Genomic DNA, 17,440 nt, shown 5'->3' with positions numbered 1-17,440 from the left:
TTGAGACCTGATGAACAATATTTCCCTTCATGTTATGTCACTTGGTACTTGTTAAACAATATTTTCCTTCATGTTAGATGAACAATATTTATGCTTATGTTATCGCTTGTGTTGATCCTGACATGCATGTGTTCATAATATTTCTGTGTTTATGTAGATGAGCACAAGTGACAGCCATAGTGAAGAGTCCAAAACTGATTCTGATGCTATGCCAACCTCAAGGAGGCAAAGGAGAAAAAAATACATGATGGCTGCACTTGTCGGTATCATGTACAGTGAGAAGTATCTCATGAAAAAGAAGAGAAGAGTTCCGATAATGACCGGACAACAGTGGGTTACGGAGAACTTGAGTACTCCAAAAGATTGCTATAACATGTTCAGAATGTACAAGCCTTGTTTTGATAGGTTGCATCGTACACTTGTACACACATATGGCTTGAAGGGAACAAGAAACATGAGTTCAGAAGAAGCATTGGGTATGTTTCTCTGGACGGTTGGGGGGCCCCAATCCGTAAGCCAAGTGGAGAATCGTTTCAAGAGATCAACTGAAGTTATACATCGCAAATTCAATGAAGTATTGAAATGCTTGAATGACATGGCTGTAGACATCATTCGACCAACTGATCCGGAGTTCAGAGTTGTACATGATAGGCTTCGGGATGCGAGATTTGCACCTCACTTTGATGGTTGCATAGGTGCGATTGATGGGTCACATATTCCTGTAATTGTTCCAAATGATGAGATCGTCAACCATGTTGGTCGACATGGATACCCAACACAGAATATCATGGCCGTGTGTGACTTTGACATGAGATTCACTTCTATTGTCGCGGGATGGCCAGGGTCAGCACATGACACAAGGATATTCAGAGATACTTTGGTGAAGTATGCAGATAGGTTTCCACATCCACCTATAGGTATCCCTTTCACTTACATGTGCATGGCAATATTGTTTTAGTTATCTTGTTGATCCCTTGTGCAAACTTTTACTTTATGCAGGGAGGTACTATCTTGTTGACTCGGGTTATCCCAATTGTGATGGATATTTGGCTCCATACAAAGGGCAAAAGTACCATGTGCCAGAATTTCGCCAAGGTCTCCCACCGAATGGGAAAAAAGAAACATTTAACTTTGCACATTCATCTCTACGCAATGTTATTGAGCGTTCATTTGGTGTCTGGAAGATGAAATGGCGTATTTTACAAAAAATGCCAAGTTACCCTCCTGAGAAGCAAGCTCGAATCATCATTGCATGCATGGCACTTCATAATTGCATTAGGGAAAGCAATTTGAGAGACTTGGAGTTTGACAAATGTGATCGTGATGAGAACTACATGCCAGGGAATTTACAACCTCTACCCACAGGACATGTGTCCAATATTGTGGTTGGTGATGATGCAATCATGAAAGCAACACGCGAGGCGATTGCTGATGGATTGATGGCGGATCAAGTATAATTTCACATATTACTTGATGAGTCTATGATACCTAGTGCATATTTTGGGTTATATGTGTACGTATGTAAGACTGATGGTTAGTACATATTTTGGATGATATGTGCGCGTATGTAAGACTATGATGGTTGGTCCATATGTGGATGATATATTTCGTATGTAAGACTACGAGGGTTGATTCTTTTTTTGGATGTTACATTTCATATGCATGTTTCAGATTATATATTCATACCATCATGTCATTTCTAAAAAAAAATATTTTTTGTTTTTTGCTAGTTCTCACTTTATCAAGTCAAAACAGATAATTTGTGCTTTAATCCGCATATAAACACTATAATCAGCAGTCGAGGGCGTTACTGACATTTCACAACACCCACAACTCCTAAAGCTGACAGACAACAGGGTAAACAAACAGTCAGATTCTGATTCTCAGGAATCCAGAGCCACAGCTGATTCTCAGGAATCCATAGCAAAGTGATTCTCAGGAATCGGTAGCCCAAACAAAGGGGGCCTGTAATCGACGAGGGTGGAGCTCGTGGACACGATGGCGCGGCGCGAGGACGACGGAGGGCGCGGCTACGACGACGGTGTGGCGACAGGGGGCGTCGGCCATGGTGGGGAACGGCGAAGGGAGAGAGACAGGGGGAATGGCGTGTCCAGGGGCTTCGGTGTGCGACGTGGAGGCGTCCAGGCGTCCAGGGTCATGGGCGGCAAGCAGGTGGCGCCGTGGCGAGCTCAGGCACGCCGGCGTCACCTCCCTACCTTCCTCGCAGGGAAGAAGCAGCTGGCTGGCGCGGGCCAGCACAGTGCTAGGCCGCCAGGTGGGCCGGCTGGTGGGTTAGGTGGGCTGCGCCAGGTGAGTTCCTCTCTCTCTCTTTTTCTTTCTGTTTTTTCATTTATTCTATTATTTCTGTAGCTTCAGGGCTTTATAAAAATGCCAGGGCATTTCCATAAATCATAAAATTAATCATGGCTACTGCTTAGAATATATCCAACAGCAAACATTTTAGTTTATGATTATTTGAGCACTTAAAATATTTTATAGCATTTAAATGCCCAAATGCAAATACTATAAGAATTAATCCAATGACCTGAAGATGTCCTAGAAAAATGTGCACCATTTTTGTCAAAGGTTTTAACTCAAAACAAAAAGGGTGGGCTTTTTAGAAGGGCATTTCAGGTTCATTGAAAAAGTTTTTAGTAAACCCTAGTTGTTCCAGGGGGTGTTGGGGGTTCTGTCATCCCCATTTCAGTTTTTTGGGAATTTAAACTTGATGCACAAGTTCAACCAATCCTAAAGCATGACTAACACAGGGATGTGACAACTCACCCCCACTCAAAAGAATCTCATCCCGAGATTTAGGATCCTCCGGGAAGAAGGTGGGGTACTCGAGTCGAAGACGATCCTCCCTTTCCCAAGTGGCTTCTTTCTCGGAATGGTGTGACCATTGAACCTTGAGAAACTTGATATTATGGCGTCGAGTGGTACGCTCGGCTTGATTAAGGATACGAATGGGATATTCCCAATATGAGAGGTTATCTTGTAGATCAAGCGTTTTGTGGTCCACTCCACGGATAGGATCCGCGAAGCAACGCCTGAGTTGAGAAACGTGGAAGACATCGTGAACTCTGGAAAGATGCGAAGGTAGTTCCAATTGGTAGGCAACTTCTCCTCGTTTGGCAAGAATGTGAAAGGGTCCAATGTAACGAGGAGCCAATTTGCCTTTGATACCGAAACGATGGGTTCCCTTTAACGGAGTAACCCGAAGGTAAGCCTTCTCGCCGACTTCATAAGTCATGAGCTTATGTTTACGATCATATTGGCTCTTTTGACGAGATTGGGCTATTCTCAATTTCTCACAAATGACGCGAACCTGCTCTTCTGCTTCCTGAATCATATCCAGGCCAAAGAGTTGTCTTTCCCCGGTTTCTGATCAGTTAAGAGGCGTTCGACATTTTCGTCCATAGAGAACTTCGAAAGGAGCTTTGCCCAAGCTAGCTTGATAACTATTGTTATAGGCAAACTCCGCGAATGGAAGGCATTTCTCCCAACCCATTCCAAATGAGATGACAAAAGCTCAGAGCATATCTTCCAGAATTTGATTGACTCGCTCTACTTGACCACTTGATTGAGGATGGAAGGCGGTGCTAAAAGAGAGATGAGTTCCCATAGCATTTTGGAAACTTTCCCAAAATCGAGAGGTGAAGAGACTCCCACGGTCTGAGTTAATTTCCAATGGGACACCATGAAGTGACACTATTCGGTAGACGTATAACTCAGCTAGCTGGCTAGCGGTGATATTCTCACGAACAGGTAGAAAGTGGGCTACTTTGGAAAGATGGTCGATCACGACGAAGATGGCATTATTCCCTCTCTTGGTCCTGGGAAACCCAGTAATGAAATCCATACTGATTTTATCCCATTTCCACACAGGAATAGCCAAAGGTTGAAGGGTGCCAGCAGGCCGTTGATGCTCTGCTTTAACACGATGACAAACGTCGCAATTAGCAATGTATTGAGCGATTTCTCTCTTCATCCTAGTCCACCAAAACCTCTGGCGTAGGTCTTGATACATTTTAGTACTACCAGGATGAATTATGAGAGGGGATTCATGAGCTTCCTTAAGGATCAGCCGCCTCAGGTTTCGTGCCTTGGGAACCACTAAGCGGTTTCCAGAGTATATGACACCTTGATCATCAACGGAGAAACAATTCGCGACTCCTTTCTTAATGTTTCTCTTAATACGGGAGATTCCCGGATCTACCTTCTGTGCCTTGATGATCTGATCCATAAGGGTAGGTTTCGCCACCAGGGTAGATAGGAATCCTCGAGGAACAATGTGAAGATTAAGCTTACGAAATTCCTCATGGAGAAGTGGTTGACTTTGTTGTAACATCAGGTTGTTACAATAAGATTTATGACTTAGCGCATCAGCCATGACATTGGCTTTGCCCGGGGTGTAAGTTATTCCTAAGTCGTAATCCGAGATCAACTCGACCCAACGTCTTTGCCTGAGATTCAAATCCGGTTGGGTGAAGATATATTTCAAACTTTGGTGATCGGTGAAGATCTCGCAACGATTACCGAGGAGGTAATGTCGCCAAGTTTTAAGTGCATGGACCACAGCTGCAAGTTCTAGATCATGTGTGGGATAATTTTCCTCGTGTGGGTGTAATTGCTGTGAAGCATAGGCAATTACCTGACGATCTTGCATGAGTATGCAACCTAGTCCTTGTCGCGAGGCGTCGCAATAGATAATAAAGTCCTTGGAGAAATCTGGTGGTACCAGTACGGGAGCAGATATCATGCGTCTTTTCAGTTCCTGAAAGCTAAACTCGCACTGTGGAGTCCACTCGAACTTTTTATCTTTCTTGAGGAGTTCAGTTAGAGGTTTAGCAACCTTGGAGAAATTCTCGACGAAGCGACGGCAGTAGCTCGCTAAGCCAAGGAAGCTCCGAACTTGCTTGACCGTCTCAGGTGGAGTCCAATCAAGGACGGCTTGAACTCGCTCGGGATTGACAGAAATACCCTTACCAGAGATTACATGGCCTAGATAGGTCACTTCTGGCAACCAAAATTCACACTTGGAGAATTTGGCATAAAGGCGATGCTCTCGAAGTTTTGTCAATACCAGCCTTAGATGTTCGGCATGTTCCTCTTCATTCTTGGAGTAGATGAGTATGTCATTGAGGTATACTATGACGAATTTATCCAAATACTCCATGAAGACCGAGTTCATTAACCGAGAGAAGGTGGCTGGGGCATTGGTTAGACCGAAGGACATGACGGTGTACTCGTATTGGCCATAGCGAGTAACAAAGGCCATTTTGGGAATGTCCCCGTTTCTGATTTTGATTTGATGGTAGCCCAACCTTAAATCCATCTTGGAAAAGACTGAGGATCCAGCGAGCTGATCATACAGATCGTTGATCCTGCGAAGCGGATACTTGTTCTTGATAGTGACCAAGTTGACAGGCCGGTAATCTACAACCATCCGATCCGTTCCATCCTTCTTCTTGACGAAGAGGACGGGGCAAGCCCAAGGAGAGGAACTAGAACGGATGAAACCCTTTTTCAAGGACTCATCGAGTTGGTTCTTAAGCTCGGCTAGTTCTAAGGGTGCCATCTTATAGGGTCTTCTAGAAATTGGAACGGTTCCTAGAACAAGGTCTATCACAAACTCGACATCCCTGTCAGGTGGAACACCTGGCAGTTCTTCTGGAAAGACATCCGGAAAGTCTCGGACTACCAGAACATCCTCAAGGTCTGGAAGGGGGTTGGCATTTAGGGAGTAAAGCTGGCGCTTGGCCACTCGAGTTAAGACATTGACTGTCTTGCCCGATGGGTGAGTAAGTTGAACGGTTCTAGTGGCACAATCAATCTTAGCATAATGAGCTGACATCCAGTCCATACCCAAGATGATGTTTATGTCCGAGGACTTGAGAGCTATTAAGGATGCAAGGAAAACAAGTCTATCGACAAGAATTTCGTTCCCATGGCTTACTCTAGAAGTTTGCCATCTAGAGCCAGGGGTTTGAATTTCCATGGTAGCGGCCATGTCACAGAATGTCATGTTATGCAATCGAGCATAGTTCTCGGATATGAATGAATGAGATGCTCCAGTATCGAAAAGAACATATGCTGGATGGCAATTAACAAGGAGCGTACCAAGAACGACGTTAGGATCCTCATGAGCCTCCTCGGCTGAAACATAGTTAACATGGCCACGTGCAGTGGTGACCGGCTTGGCGTAGATTGTCTTTCCCGCTGGCTTACCACGACCAACGGACTTCCCAGACTGATTAGGGTTGTTGTTCTGAGGACACTCTCGGCTATAGTGACCCGGCTCTCCACACTTGAAACATGTCATAACATTGGGGCGTGGAGCAGCATTAGCAGCGGGGCCACCATAGGGTTTGGGCAGTGCAAACTGCTGGTTGGGACGAGGCGCCTCAAAGGATGGCCTCGGAATGAACCTGGGTGGCAGTGCCGTGCTTAGAATCCACACCCGACGCTTCTAAGATCCAGAGCCGGATGAAGAGCCAAAATCACGGGAGTGCTTGCGTGAAGCGTCATAATCAGTCTGGCCTGTCTTAGCGCTGATGGCTTTATTGACCAACTTCTGAAAGGAGGTGCACTCGTGCAGACAAAGATCGCGACGAAGCTCAGGGCTAAGTCCCTTGCCGAACCTTGCCTGCTTCTTAGCGTCGGTAGATACCTCTTCAGGAGCATAACATGCCAGATTCCCAAATTCACGACTATATGCATCCACAGTCAGTCTTCCTTGGGTGAAATTGCAGAACTCCTCCTTCTTGCGATCTATGAGACCTTCCGGAATGTGATGCTCACGGAAAGCCTCACTGAATTCAGCCCAAGTAGTGATTTAGCCGACCGGGCGCATGGCTTCAAAATTTTCCCACCAAAGGCTAGCAGGGCCTTCAAGGTGATAGGCAGCATAAGTAACCTTATCAGCTTCGGCTACGTTGGCAGAACATAGCTTGTGGGTGATGCTGCGAAGCCAGTCATCCGCGTCGAGGGGCTCGACAGAATGGTTAAACTTTGGTGGGTACAGCTTGATAAAGTCATTGATTGACACCAAGTCATTTCGCTGATGGCGTGCAGTGTTCTGCTCAATCCGCTCCAACAAGCGGTTAGTCTCACGCTTGTTTCTTTCCGCCTCCAGCATCACTTCGGCCAGAGAAGGCGGGTGAGGTAGATTTTCACCCCTAACTGCACTGGCTTCCCCTTGCTCTGGGGCAGCAGGGTTGCTGCGGGTGTTGACCATCCTAGGGGAAAACAAGACAATGGTTTAGATAAGGATGGCACAAACTTAGCAAGGAAGTGCAGAATGTAATGGATAACACGGAATGCAGAGATGTTCATCCGTATGTCATGGTAATATAGAACTGCCATATATATACCAACGGTCATACATACCATACATAGTTTAGTACAAGCCCAGGCTACAGTACAACTATGATGAAAGACGTTACATCTCATCGGAGGCATTCCAAGCTCCTATACATTATTTTTCTACACCTCCGGTATTGATTACACACAAAGTCATATTCCACAAGTCACGCAGGACAGTGGAGATACAACTATTACAATACTAGTGATACTACTACTAACTCAGACAGCTCCGTAGTAGTCCTCATAGAAGTCACCTCCATAGCCTGGAAGTTCAACGTGATCATCCGGGAACAGACGGTCCTGAGGAGCTTGTGGACCAAAGGGGCTAGGATAGGTCTTGGACCAACAAACGATGGCCTGCGGGGACCACGGGGTGGGGTGATGCCTCCCACATCACGCCAATCCACCATGTCTGGCAGAGCAGATCTCACAGGATACAGATCCCTTGTATCCATACATCCAGCTTGCACCGCAGGTGCAAACCGAGTCAAAGTGGCCCAATGATCAGCACGGGTGTTGAAAAGCTCTAGCCTCAAGGCCCGATTCTCTCGGTCCTTATCCTCGAGCATCTCGACAGTGGTACGAGTTAGTGAGTCCTCCTGAGTGGAGTCAGCATAAATAGCCTGGAGATACCCTTGCGCTCCCGGAAGTGAAGCTGGCATGTAACGGAAGTCGGTGTTCCGAAGCAGGCCAGTCCGGACTCGCATTATGGTCATCATGGAATAGGCAGCATCCTGCACGGCCATCTCAACAGTAACCCCGAGTCCATAGGAACAGTGGAGGGGCTCGGTAGATCCAGGGTAAGAAGGAAATATCCTGACGGTGCAGAAATATTGGCTTTGATTAAAGTCTCGGAACTGCTCTTCGACAGTGTATTCGGGATACCAACGGTAACCCGTCTCGATCATTACCCGGACTAACATAGCAGTATGACCGGGCACATCAAGGCACCGGGTCAGGTGAACCACTTGGTTTTGAGCACGAGTGGCCATCTGAAAGCACAACCACAATGCAAAGACATTAGAATTTCTAGGGAAAATTGGACAGCATAACAGTTGTAAATGCTCGGGAAAAGATTTGAGACATCCACAACATTTTGCAATACCACTCATCAACATCATATCAAGGTTCTAATTCAACTAGCAACATACTAAAAGTAGTAGAAACTATACTGAGGCTTGTAACAACAATCCTATAAGCTATTACGGATTAGTAACACGTGAACCTGACAGAAGAAGAGAGCCTAGTCCTTAACCCGAGTTGAATGAGAAGAGAATGACTCAGATCAGAGGGCATAAGGTAAAGGAGTAAAAGAGCCTTACGTTCCCTCCCACAATCAATTCCCCTACATATAACTAAAGCAATTCTAGACTCGACATCGACCAGTTTGGCTCAACGAACCTACAGGCAGTCCGGCTCTGATACCAACACAGTCAGGACCCCGATTCCATATCACATCGATCTAGCCGGTAACACCTCATATCACATTGCGGCCTCACGCACGGTATCCCACGGGTGTCGCCTTACCATGGCCCGGGACCGTTTGCGCCTTTTGGCTCACGTATATGATAGTGTCGCTAGCATCCATATGATAGAGAACCCGGGCCGACATGGCTAGTCGTGAACCCAAAGCGGCACCGACCTATGGAGACAGGCATACATGAATCACATCGAACATGTCGGTTATCAGCGAGTGAATCCGGGCTGTAGCACTGGGCTAACAGGACTTCGGGGAACCCGGGCTATAGCAGGCTAGGCAGGACTCCGGATGTCACCGCGTGACATTTCCCTGACGGGACAGACATAGGAACGAGGTGAAACACATGCCGGCCAGTCAAGTGTCCAGAGCAGTAGTGCTGGGCTAGCAGGACTCCGGTGAACCGGGCTGTAGCGGACTACTATCGCTCAGGAAGCACTAGACTACATTTCCCCATATGAGAGGCTGCCAAGGATAAACAACTAGATTGTCGGATCCCGCTCATACCGAGCATTTCAATCATACACACAATATGCCCGATATGAGTGCATACAACATGGCATCACAACAAAACTCTACAACTCAAGTACTTTATTTAAAGGCTCCAGAGAGCCATACATAACATGTTCATACAGGTAGGGGTCACACGACACGACACTCAAGTCATACAATCATACAAACACAAGCAGAAGCAACTAGTCTGAGTACAGACACTAGAAAGAAAGAAGGCTTCTCGAAGCCTGTCTATCTACATAGGGCCCTCCATGGCCAGGATCACCACCTGGGTGGCTAGTCACTCATCGACATCAAGGTCTACGTAGAACCCATCGGAGGTGGCGGTGTTGTCGTCTGAAAACAGTAATTAAGCAAACATGAGTACAAAGGTACTCAGCAAGTCTTACAACAGAACCTACTATACATGCTCATTCTCAAGAAGGTGGTGGAGTTATTGCAGCAAGCCAGCTTTGGCTCTTGGCTAAGCTATCCTACGAGACTCCACTAGTAAAATAGTTTTCGCACACGAGTCCACTACTCATCAACACAATACTCCACCGGGGATCCTCCCTCGTCATCCTACGAGAAGGCCATCCTCGGTACTCACACCTATCTTGAGTCTTTTAGTAGTAACCATTAACTTGTCTATGAACTGTATAGGCAACCAAGTAGTCCTTTACCATGGACGCGGCTATTCGAATAGATGATGTTAACCCTGCAGGGGTATACTTCTTCATACACGCTTTCACCACTTACCGCCGTTTACACGACATGTACTCGGCAACCTTCAAGCGGAAGCCCAACGAGGGTGTCGGCCACGGCCTACCTAAACACTTAAGTCTGTAGTACAGGTTTATCGCCTATCCAGGTTCCATCCGCAGGAAGTCCGGCTGAGGTTTCAACATACGGCCCCGAACGATGTGAACGGGGTCCCGAGATGCCAAACGGGCGCCCAGCATACCGGGCCACGGTGTATCTACCGCAACATAGCCCACCCTTAGGGTCAGCGCTACGCATGGCCGCCAACACATAACCTACAAACACTAGAAACTATTTGCAACTCCTGGACAGAGTACTAGGGTGATTAAGAAGCCGAGAGGGTCCATTGGTTTCGGGCCCAATGTATGGTAGTAACTGAAACTTAAATCACACATACAGATCTCAGTTCTTAGGGACGGCCTCAATGAAACAACCCACCATGTACTCCTACATGGCCTCTCATCGATACCTTTACCAAAACATGTTCAACACATCCCTCACAATAGGCAACAATATGATGCATGCTATGACATGGCAAGATGATAGTGTCTTGGCCTAATGCAAGCTAAAACAGAAGGGGATGAACTCATTTGAATCAAAGATTCAAATGTTAGCTCATTTAACATAGCCTTATTAGTGCATTATCTTATTCTGCTTAAACAGCAAGGTTAACTTGTTTTTTCATGCATGAAACCATTACAGATAGATAGATTGAATTTTTCTGATTATTTTTCATACATAACTTGTTTGATTTGGAGCTATGGTTGATTTTCTATGATTTTTAGAAGTTTTAGCTATTTTCTGGAATTTCCTATATAAGAATAATTCCAGTAATTGAATTAATGCGTCAGCATGACATAGGTGTGACGTCAGCGGTCAACTGGGTCGGCCAGGTCAAACCTGACTGGTGGGCCCTGTCTGTCAGTGTCTCAGCTAATTAACAGAATTATGTTAGTGCTAATTAACTGTCAGTGGGACCTGGGCCCACATGTCAGTGACTAAACTAATTAAAATTAGTTAAAACTAATCCTAAACTAATTAGTAGGCCGGCCCCACCTGTCATAGACTCAGGGGGAAAGTCAACCTGGGCCCACACGGGGTCAAACAGAGTCAAACTCGCCGGCGTTTAGCCGCCGGCGAGGCCAGACGCAGCGGAGGGCTCGGGTTTTGCACTCCGGCGACCAAAAGGACGGCGGAGACCATCTACGTGTTGCGGGGAGTGAGCCGCGTCGAGTGGTGGCAGTAGCCGGAGCTGGGGTGGCCGGAAACTTCGCCGGCGACGAGTTTGGCGGCGGCCGGAGCTTGGTAAGGTTGAACTAGTCGCTAGGGTGCACGGGGAGGCGTGGTTTGGTGCGTTGAGCTCCTGGGGGTGCAGTAAGGCTAGTGGACAGGGTGGCGCGGCCATTGGGTGGCCGAAGCCACGTCGGCGACGAGCTCCGCGGCGGTGCGTGCGGGTGATCTACGTGCAGTCGCTACGGGGCTCGAGAGAGGGAACGGAGAGGGTGGGTAGGTGGCTGAGCTCACGGGGTCACGTCGAGGCTGTCGGTGAAGTCGGGGATGAGCTGATGCGGCGGGGACGGCAAAGGGGATCTCCGGTGGCCGGAGTTGAGGATGAGCTCGGTGCAGCGTCTCCGGGGCGAGCGAGCGCTCGGGGCTCGACATACTCGATGTAATCGACGACGGCGGAGCTCGTGGACACGATGGCGTGGCGCGAGGACGACAGAGGGTGTGTCTACGACGACGGTGCGGCGACAGGGGCGTCGGCCATGGTAGGGAACGGCGAAGGGAGAGAGAAAGGGGGAATGGCGTGTCCAGGGGCTTCGGTGTGCGACGTGGAGGCGTCCAGGCATCCAGGGGCGTGGGCGGCAAGCAGGTGGCACCTTGGCGAGCTCAGGCACGCCGGCGTCACCTCCCTGCCTGCCTGGCGGGGAAGAAGCAGCTGGCTGGCGCGGGCCAGCACAGTGCTAGGCCGCCAGGTGGGCCGGCTGGTGGGTTAGGTGGGCTGCGCCAGGTGAGTTCCTCTCTCTCTTTTTCTTTCTATTTTTTATTTATTCTATTATTTATGTAGCTTCAGGACTTTATTAAAAATGCCAGGGCATTTCCATAAATCATAAAATTAATCATGGCTACTGCTTAGAATATATCCAACAGCAAACATTTTAGTTTATGATTATTTGAGCACTTAAAATATTTTATAGCATTTAAATGCCCAAATGCATATACTATAAGAATTAATCCAATGACCTGAAGATGTCCTAGAAAAATGTGCACCATTTTTGTCAAAGGTTTTAACCCAAAACAAAAAGGGTGGGCTTTTTAGAAGGGCATTTCAGGTTCATTGAAAAAGTTTTTAGTAAACCCTAGTTGTTCCAGGGGGTTGTTGGGGGGTCTGTCATCCCCATTTCAGTTTTCTGGGAATTTAAACATGATGCACAAGTTCAACCAATCCTAAAGCATGACTAACACAGGGATGTGACATCCATATGGGTGGTGGTTTTATATTTTTCCTAGTGTTTACAACTCCCGCGTTTTGATACATTTGGTTCTTTGAGTTGTAACGCTCAAAATCGATGGTCGTCTGCTACTTATTTGCTTTTCTGTGATGCGATGATAAATTCCGCATGTGCAACGATAAATTCCGCACCTGGATCATTTTGCAGACGTCCATTTTTCATTATGCATGTCATTATCTTCACATACTTTTCATGCATGATGAATTGTCATCATAAGTTGAAGAGGATCTCCACAAGTACAACCTGCCATGTGCATTTGCATACCAAAAGCAAATTACTTATATGCACATCTTCAGGGGGAGCCTTTGCCACTTATGAAGACAATCCCCTATCCTTTACAATTTCACATATTTTATTCCTCGTTGAAAACTTCAACTAGTTTGTCATCAATCACCAAAAAGGGGGAGATTGTAAGTGCATCTAGTGCCACCCTTAGTTGGTTTTGGAGTATTGACGACAAACCTAGTTGAGGGACTAATGTGTTTGTGAGAATTGCAGGATAACACAGGTAGAAGTCCCTCATTGATTCGGTTTTCCTACCAGAGATGACCCCTAAAAATGTAAGAAGACATTGAAGTCAAAGGTGGTATGTGAAGACATTCACATTGAAGACTATGACAAGAGAAGACATCGCATGAAGACTATGGAGCGCGAAGACTTAGTTCTTTCGTCGTTCTTTTTCTTCTTTGGTGAGTCATAGGAACCACCATACTGTTAAGTGGGGTCCAAGTGAACCAGTCAGAATGACTGAAGTGATGCTTAACCAAAATCCCATGTCTTCGAGTGAAGACTATGAGAGCAAATCTTGTCCAGAGTTGGATAAGTCAGCTTTGCTTGTAGCTCAAGTAAAGTTGCCGTGTGTGTTTGAAATCTGACCGTTGGAACACGTGTCAGTTCCTTAGTGACCAAGGGTCATTTCGGACAAATCAGGTCGGGTTGCCTAGTGGCTATAAATAGCCCACCCCCCTACAACCATAAACGGTTGGCTGCTCAGAGTTAGTGCACGGCTTTTGTCGTTTGAGAGCAACCCACCTCGAAGACTTTGAGAGAGAATTCCTTGCGAGGATAAAGCCCTAAACACCCAGAGCCAAAGAGTGTTAGGCATCACTGAAGTCTTCCTGTCTGCGTGATCTGAAGACTTATTACACTTGAGGACTGTGAATCCTCCAGCCGGTTAGGCGTCTCGTTCTGAGCATCCAAGAGTCATTGTGGATCACCGGTGAACGAAGTTTGTGAAGGTTTGGAAGTCTACCTTGAAGACTTACCAGAGTGATTGGGCGAGGACTGGGTGTCCTTAGCTCAAGGGGAATAAGGTGAAGAAGAGGTCTTCTGAGTTGAATCTCAGCCTCCCTAACCAGACGTATAGTTGTCACAGCAACTGGAACTAGTCCAACAAATCATTGTCTTCAACGAGTCACCGGTTTCATCCTTCCCTTCTCTTTACTTACTGTTGGTCCTTGTGAAGTCATTGTATGATTGCTTTATCTTTTGTCTTCACTGAGTGACTGCTTGTTTTGATTGGCTTCACAATATCTTCCTACCTGATCTTTACTGCCTAGATGCTATTAGTCATTGTGCTTTCACTCCATTGAATACTTGACTATGGTTTGCCTAGTGTAGTCTACCTTCCGCTGCATGGTAATAGGTTTATTTCTATCGTTTGTCTTCGAAACTTCCATGTTTTGAAGACTTTCATAAAAATCACCTATTCACCCCCCCCCCCCTCTAGTCGATCACTAGCACTTTCACTCACCACCTACGTTGGAATTTCATTTATATGATGAGCATAAGGAGATGTCACTTTATGATTTTTGTCGGTTTTGTTTAGTCCCTTTCGAGCGCAAGACAGAGGAACCACGTCGCGAGGATGTGGATGGGTTTATCGATACTATCACTGTAGGGGAAACAAGGAAGGTTTCCGATGCACGAATCACTAGCATACATTTTCCTGTTTTACGCTATTTTGCATTATTTGCTAGTCGTTGTTTAATTGGTCGCGGAAACTGTGGAAACCTTAGTATCCCTGATATTATTATTTTGCTCCACGGTTTATACGGTGATAACTCTGTTAGTATGGGCGGCATTATTGCTAAACGGTTAAGTCTGAACCGTACCAAGGTCCCCATCTTTAGAGGCATCTATGCTTCACGCCTAGCTGCACATTTTAACATACCTATTAGGCATTATGAAAAGGAAGAAAAGGTGGTGCCTCGTGTTTATCTAGATTATAAAAGTATGGTGGCACATGATTTTAATGTTAAGAATAGGGAAGGAGAGCTTAAATATAAATTGTTCTTTGATAAACATCATCATGAGACTATTACCCTGCCTGCTCCTTCTTTGTTTGATTTATCTGCAGGCCAGTACCTTGTTTCATTGAAGGCTATTCACGCCTACCGGAACCCTGCACCAGCCATGGAGCCAGAGCCGGAACCACAAGTTGACCCTTCACGACAGTCCAATTACCAGTGGGATCCGGAGATGATTGTCAGCCAGTGGTAATTAGATTCTTCTTCTTCTTCTCAGTACAACCCCAACTATTATTATGGATATCCGCCAGGCCAACCATGGCCATAGACCAACTTAGGCCAAAAGCCTAAGCTTGGGGGAGTACGTATTTCTGACCGACATTACATTTATGTTCACACACTCATTGCTAGATGTTAGTGCTCATACTTTTTCATTGTATCATCCATGCTAGTTTAATTTCCTTTTTATGCTTTCTTCTTATGTGTTTAATAAACCTTAAGAAAAACCAAAAAAATTAGTTGTAGCTTTTAACTAGTTTACTTTCCATGCTTGTAGTAGTAATTAAAAAGAAAACCTAAAAAGATTTCATGTTCTTCTTTTACTTGTTGGGAGCTCTCCCGTGTAAATAGTTTTATGTCTTTTCTTTTCTTTGGGGGTCGATAGGAGAAGACCATGATTAAATTGCTGAAGTGGCTCTTATATGAATTATTGTTGATCTGACAAAAGAGCCCATATTGCCTTGTCTTCTCATGTTTATTGAATGCTTGCAGATTCCAGCTTAGTCCAATCCACGTGCACTATTATTATTATTCACACTATTCGGTCGTGCAAGTGAAAGGAAATTATGACAATATATGATGGACTGACTGAGATGAGAAAAGCTGGTATGAACTCGACCTCTTTTGTTTTTGTAAATATGATTAGTTCATCGTTCCAGATTCAGCCTATTATGAATAAACATGTTTGCAATGACAACTAGACATCATAGTTCCTTGTGTCATGCTTGATTAGGTATGAGTTATAATGGTTTACCTTGCGTGCCAACATGCTATTGAAATGGTTATGATGTGGTATGATAGGGTGGTATCCTCCTCTGAATGATTTAAGTGACTTGACTTGGCGCATGTTCACGCATGTAGTTGAAACAAAATCAACATAGCCTTCACGATATTTATGTTCATGGTGGATTATATCCTACTCATGCTTGCATTCGGTGTTGATTAATTTTAATGAATGTTCATGACTGTTGTCGCTCTCTGGCTGGTCGCTTCCCAGTATTTTGCTAGCCTTCACCTGTACTAAGCGGGAATACTGCTTGTGCATCCAATCCCTTAAACCCCAAATTTATTCCACATGAGTCCACTATACCTACCTATATACTGTATCTACCTACCATTCCAAGTAAATTTGTATGTGCCAAACTCTAAACCTTCAAATAAATATCCTATTTTGTATGCTCGAATAGCTCATGTATCAACTAGGGATGTCTGTATCTTCCATGTTAGGCGGGTTATTCTCAAGAGGAGTGGACTCCGCCCCTCACTCACGAGATAAATGGCTGGTCACCGAGATGCCCAGTCCCATGCTTTATGCAAACTAAATCAAAATAATTGCAAACAAAACTCCCCCTGGGACTCTTGTTAGTTGGAGGCACTCGTTGTTCGAGCAAGCCATGGATTGATGCTTGTTGGTGGAAGGGGGAGTATAAACTTTATCATTCTGTTTGGGAACCGCCTATAATGTGTGTAGCATGGAAGATATCGCCATATCTTGGTTGTTATGTTGACAATGAAAGTATACCGCTCAAAATATTATTCACCTCTATTTCAAAACCGAGCTCTGGCACCTCTACAAATCCCTGCTTCCCTCTGCGAAGGGCCTATCTATTTACTTTCATGCTGAGTCATCATCCTATTATTAAAAAGCACCAGTTGGAGAGCACCACTGTCATTTGCATTCATTATTGTTATTTTACATTGAGTATGACTTGACTGGATCTCTTTTACCATGAATTACAATGTCTAGTCAGTCCTTGGTCTTTAAAGGTGCTCTGCATTTATGTTTTGCGGTCTCAGAAAGGGCTAGCGAGATACCACCTTGTTATATCATATTATGATTGTTTTGAGAAAGTGTTGTCATCCGAGATTTATTATTATTGCTGGCTAGTTGATTATGCCATTGATATGAGTAAACTTGAGACCTAAGTGTTATTGCGAATGTGGTTAGTTATAATCTTTGCTGAAAACTTGAATGCTGGCTTTACATATTTACAACAACAAGAGCAAACAGAGTTTGTAAAAGTTTTTCTTTATCACTTTCAGTTTGTCAACTGAATTGCTTGAGGACAAGCAAAGGTTTAAGCTTGGGGGAGTTGATACGTCTCCGTCGTATCTACTTTTCCAAACACTTTTGCCCATGTTTTGGACTCTAACTTGCACGATTTGAATGGAACTAACCCGGACTGACGATGTTTTCAGCAGAATTACCATGGTGTTATTTATGTGCAGAAACAAACGTTCTCGGAATGACCTGAAACTTCATGGAGGAACATTTTGGAAAATATAAAAAATACCTGCAA

The sequence above is a fragment of the Triticum urartu genome, chromosome 3, assembly GCF_003073215.2.
Source record: "Triticum urartu cultivar G1812 chromosome 3, Tu2.1, whole genome shotgun sequence".
Lineage (NCBI taxonomy): Eukaryota > Viridiplantae > Streptophyta > Magnoliopsida > Poales > Poaceae > Triticum > Triticum urartu.
Note: the sequence above shows the minus strand (reverse complement) of the source record.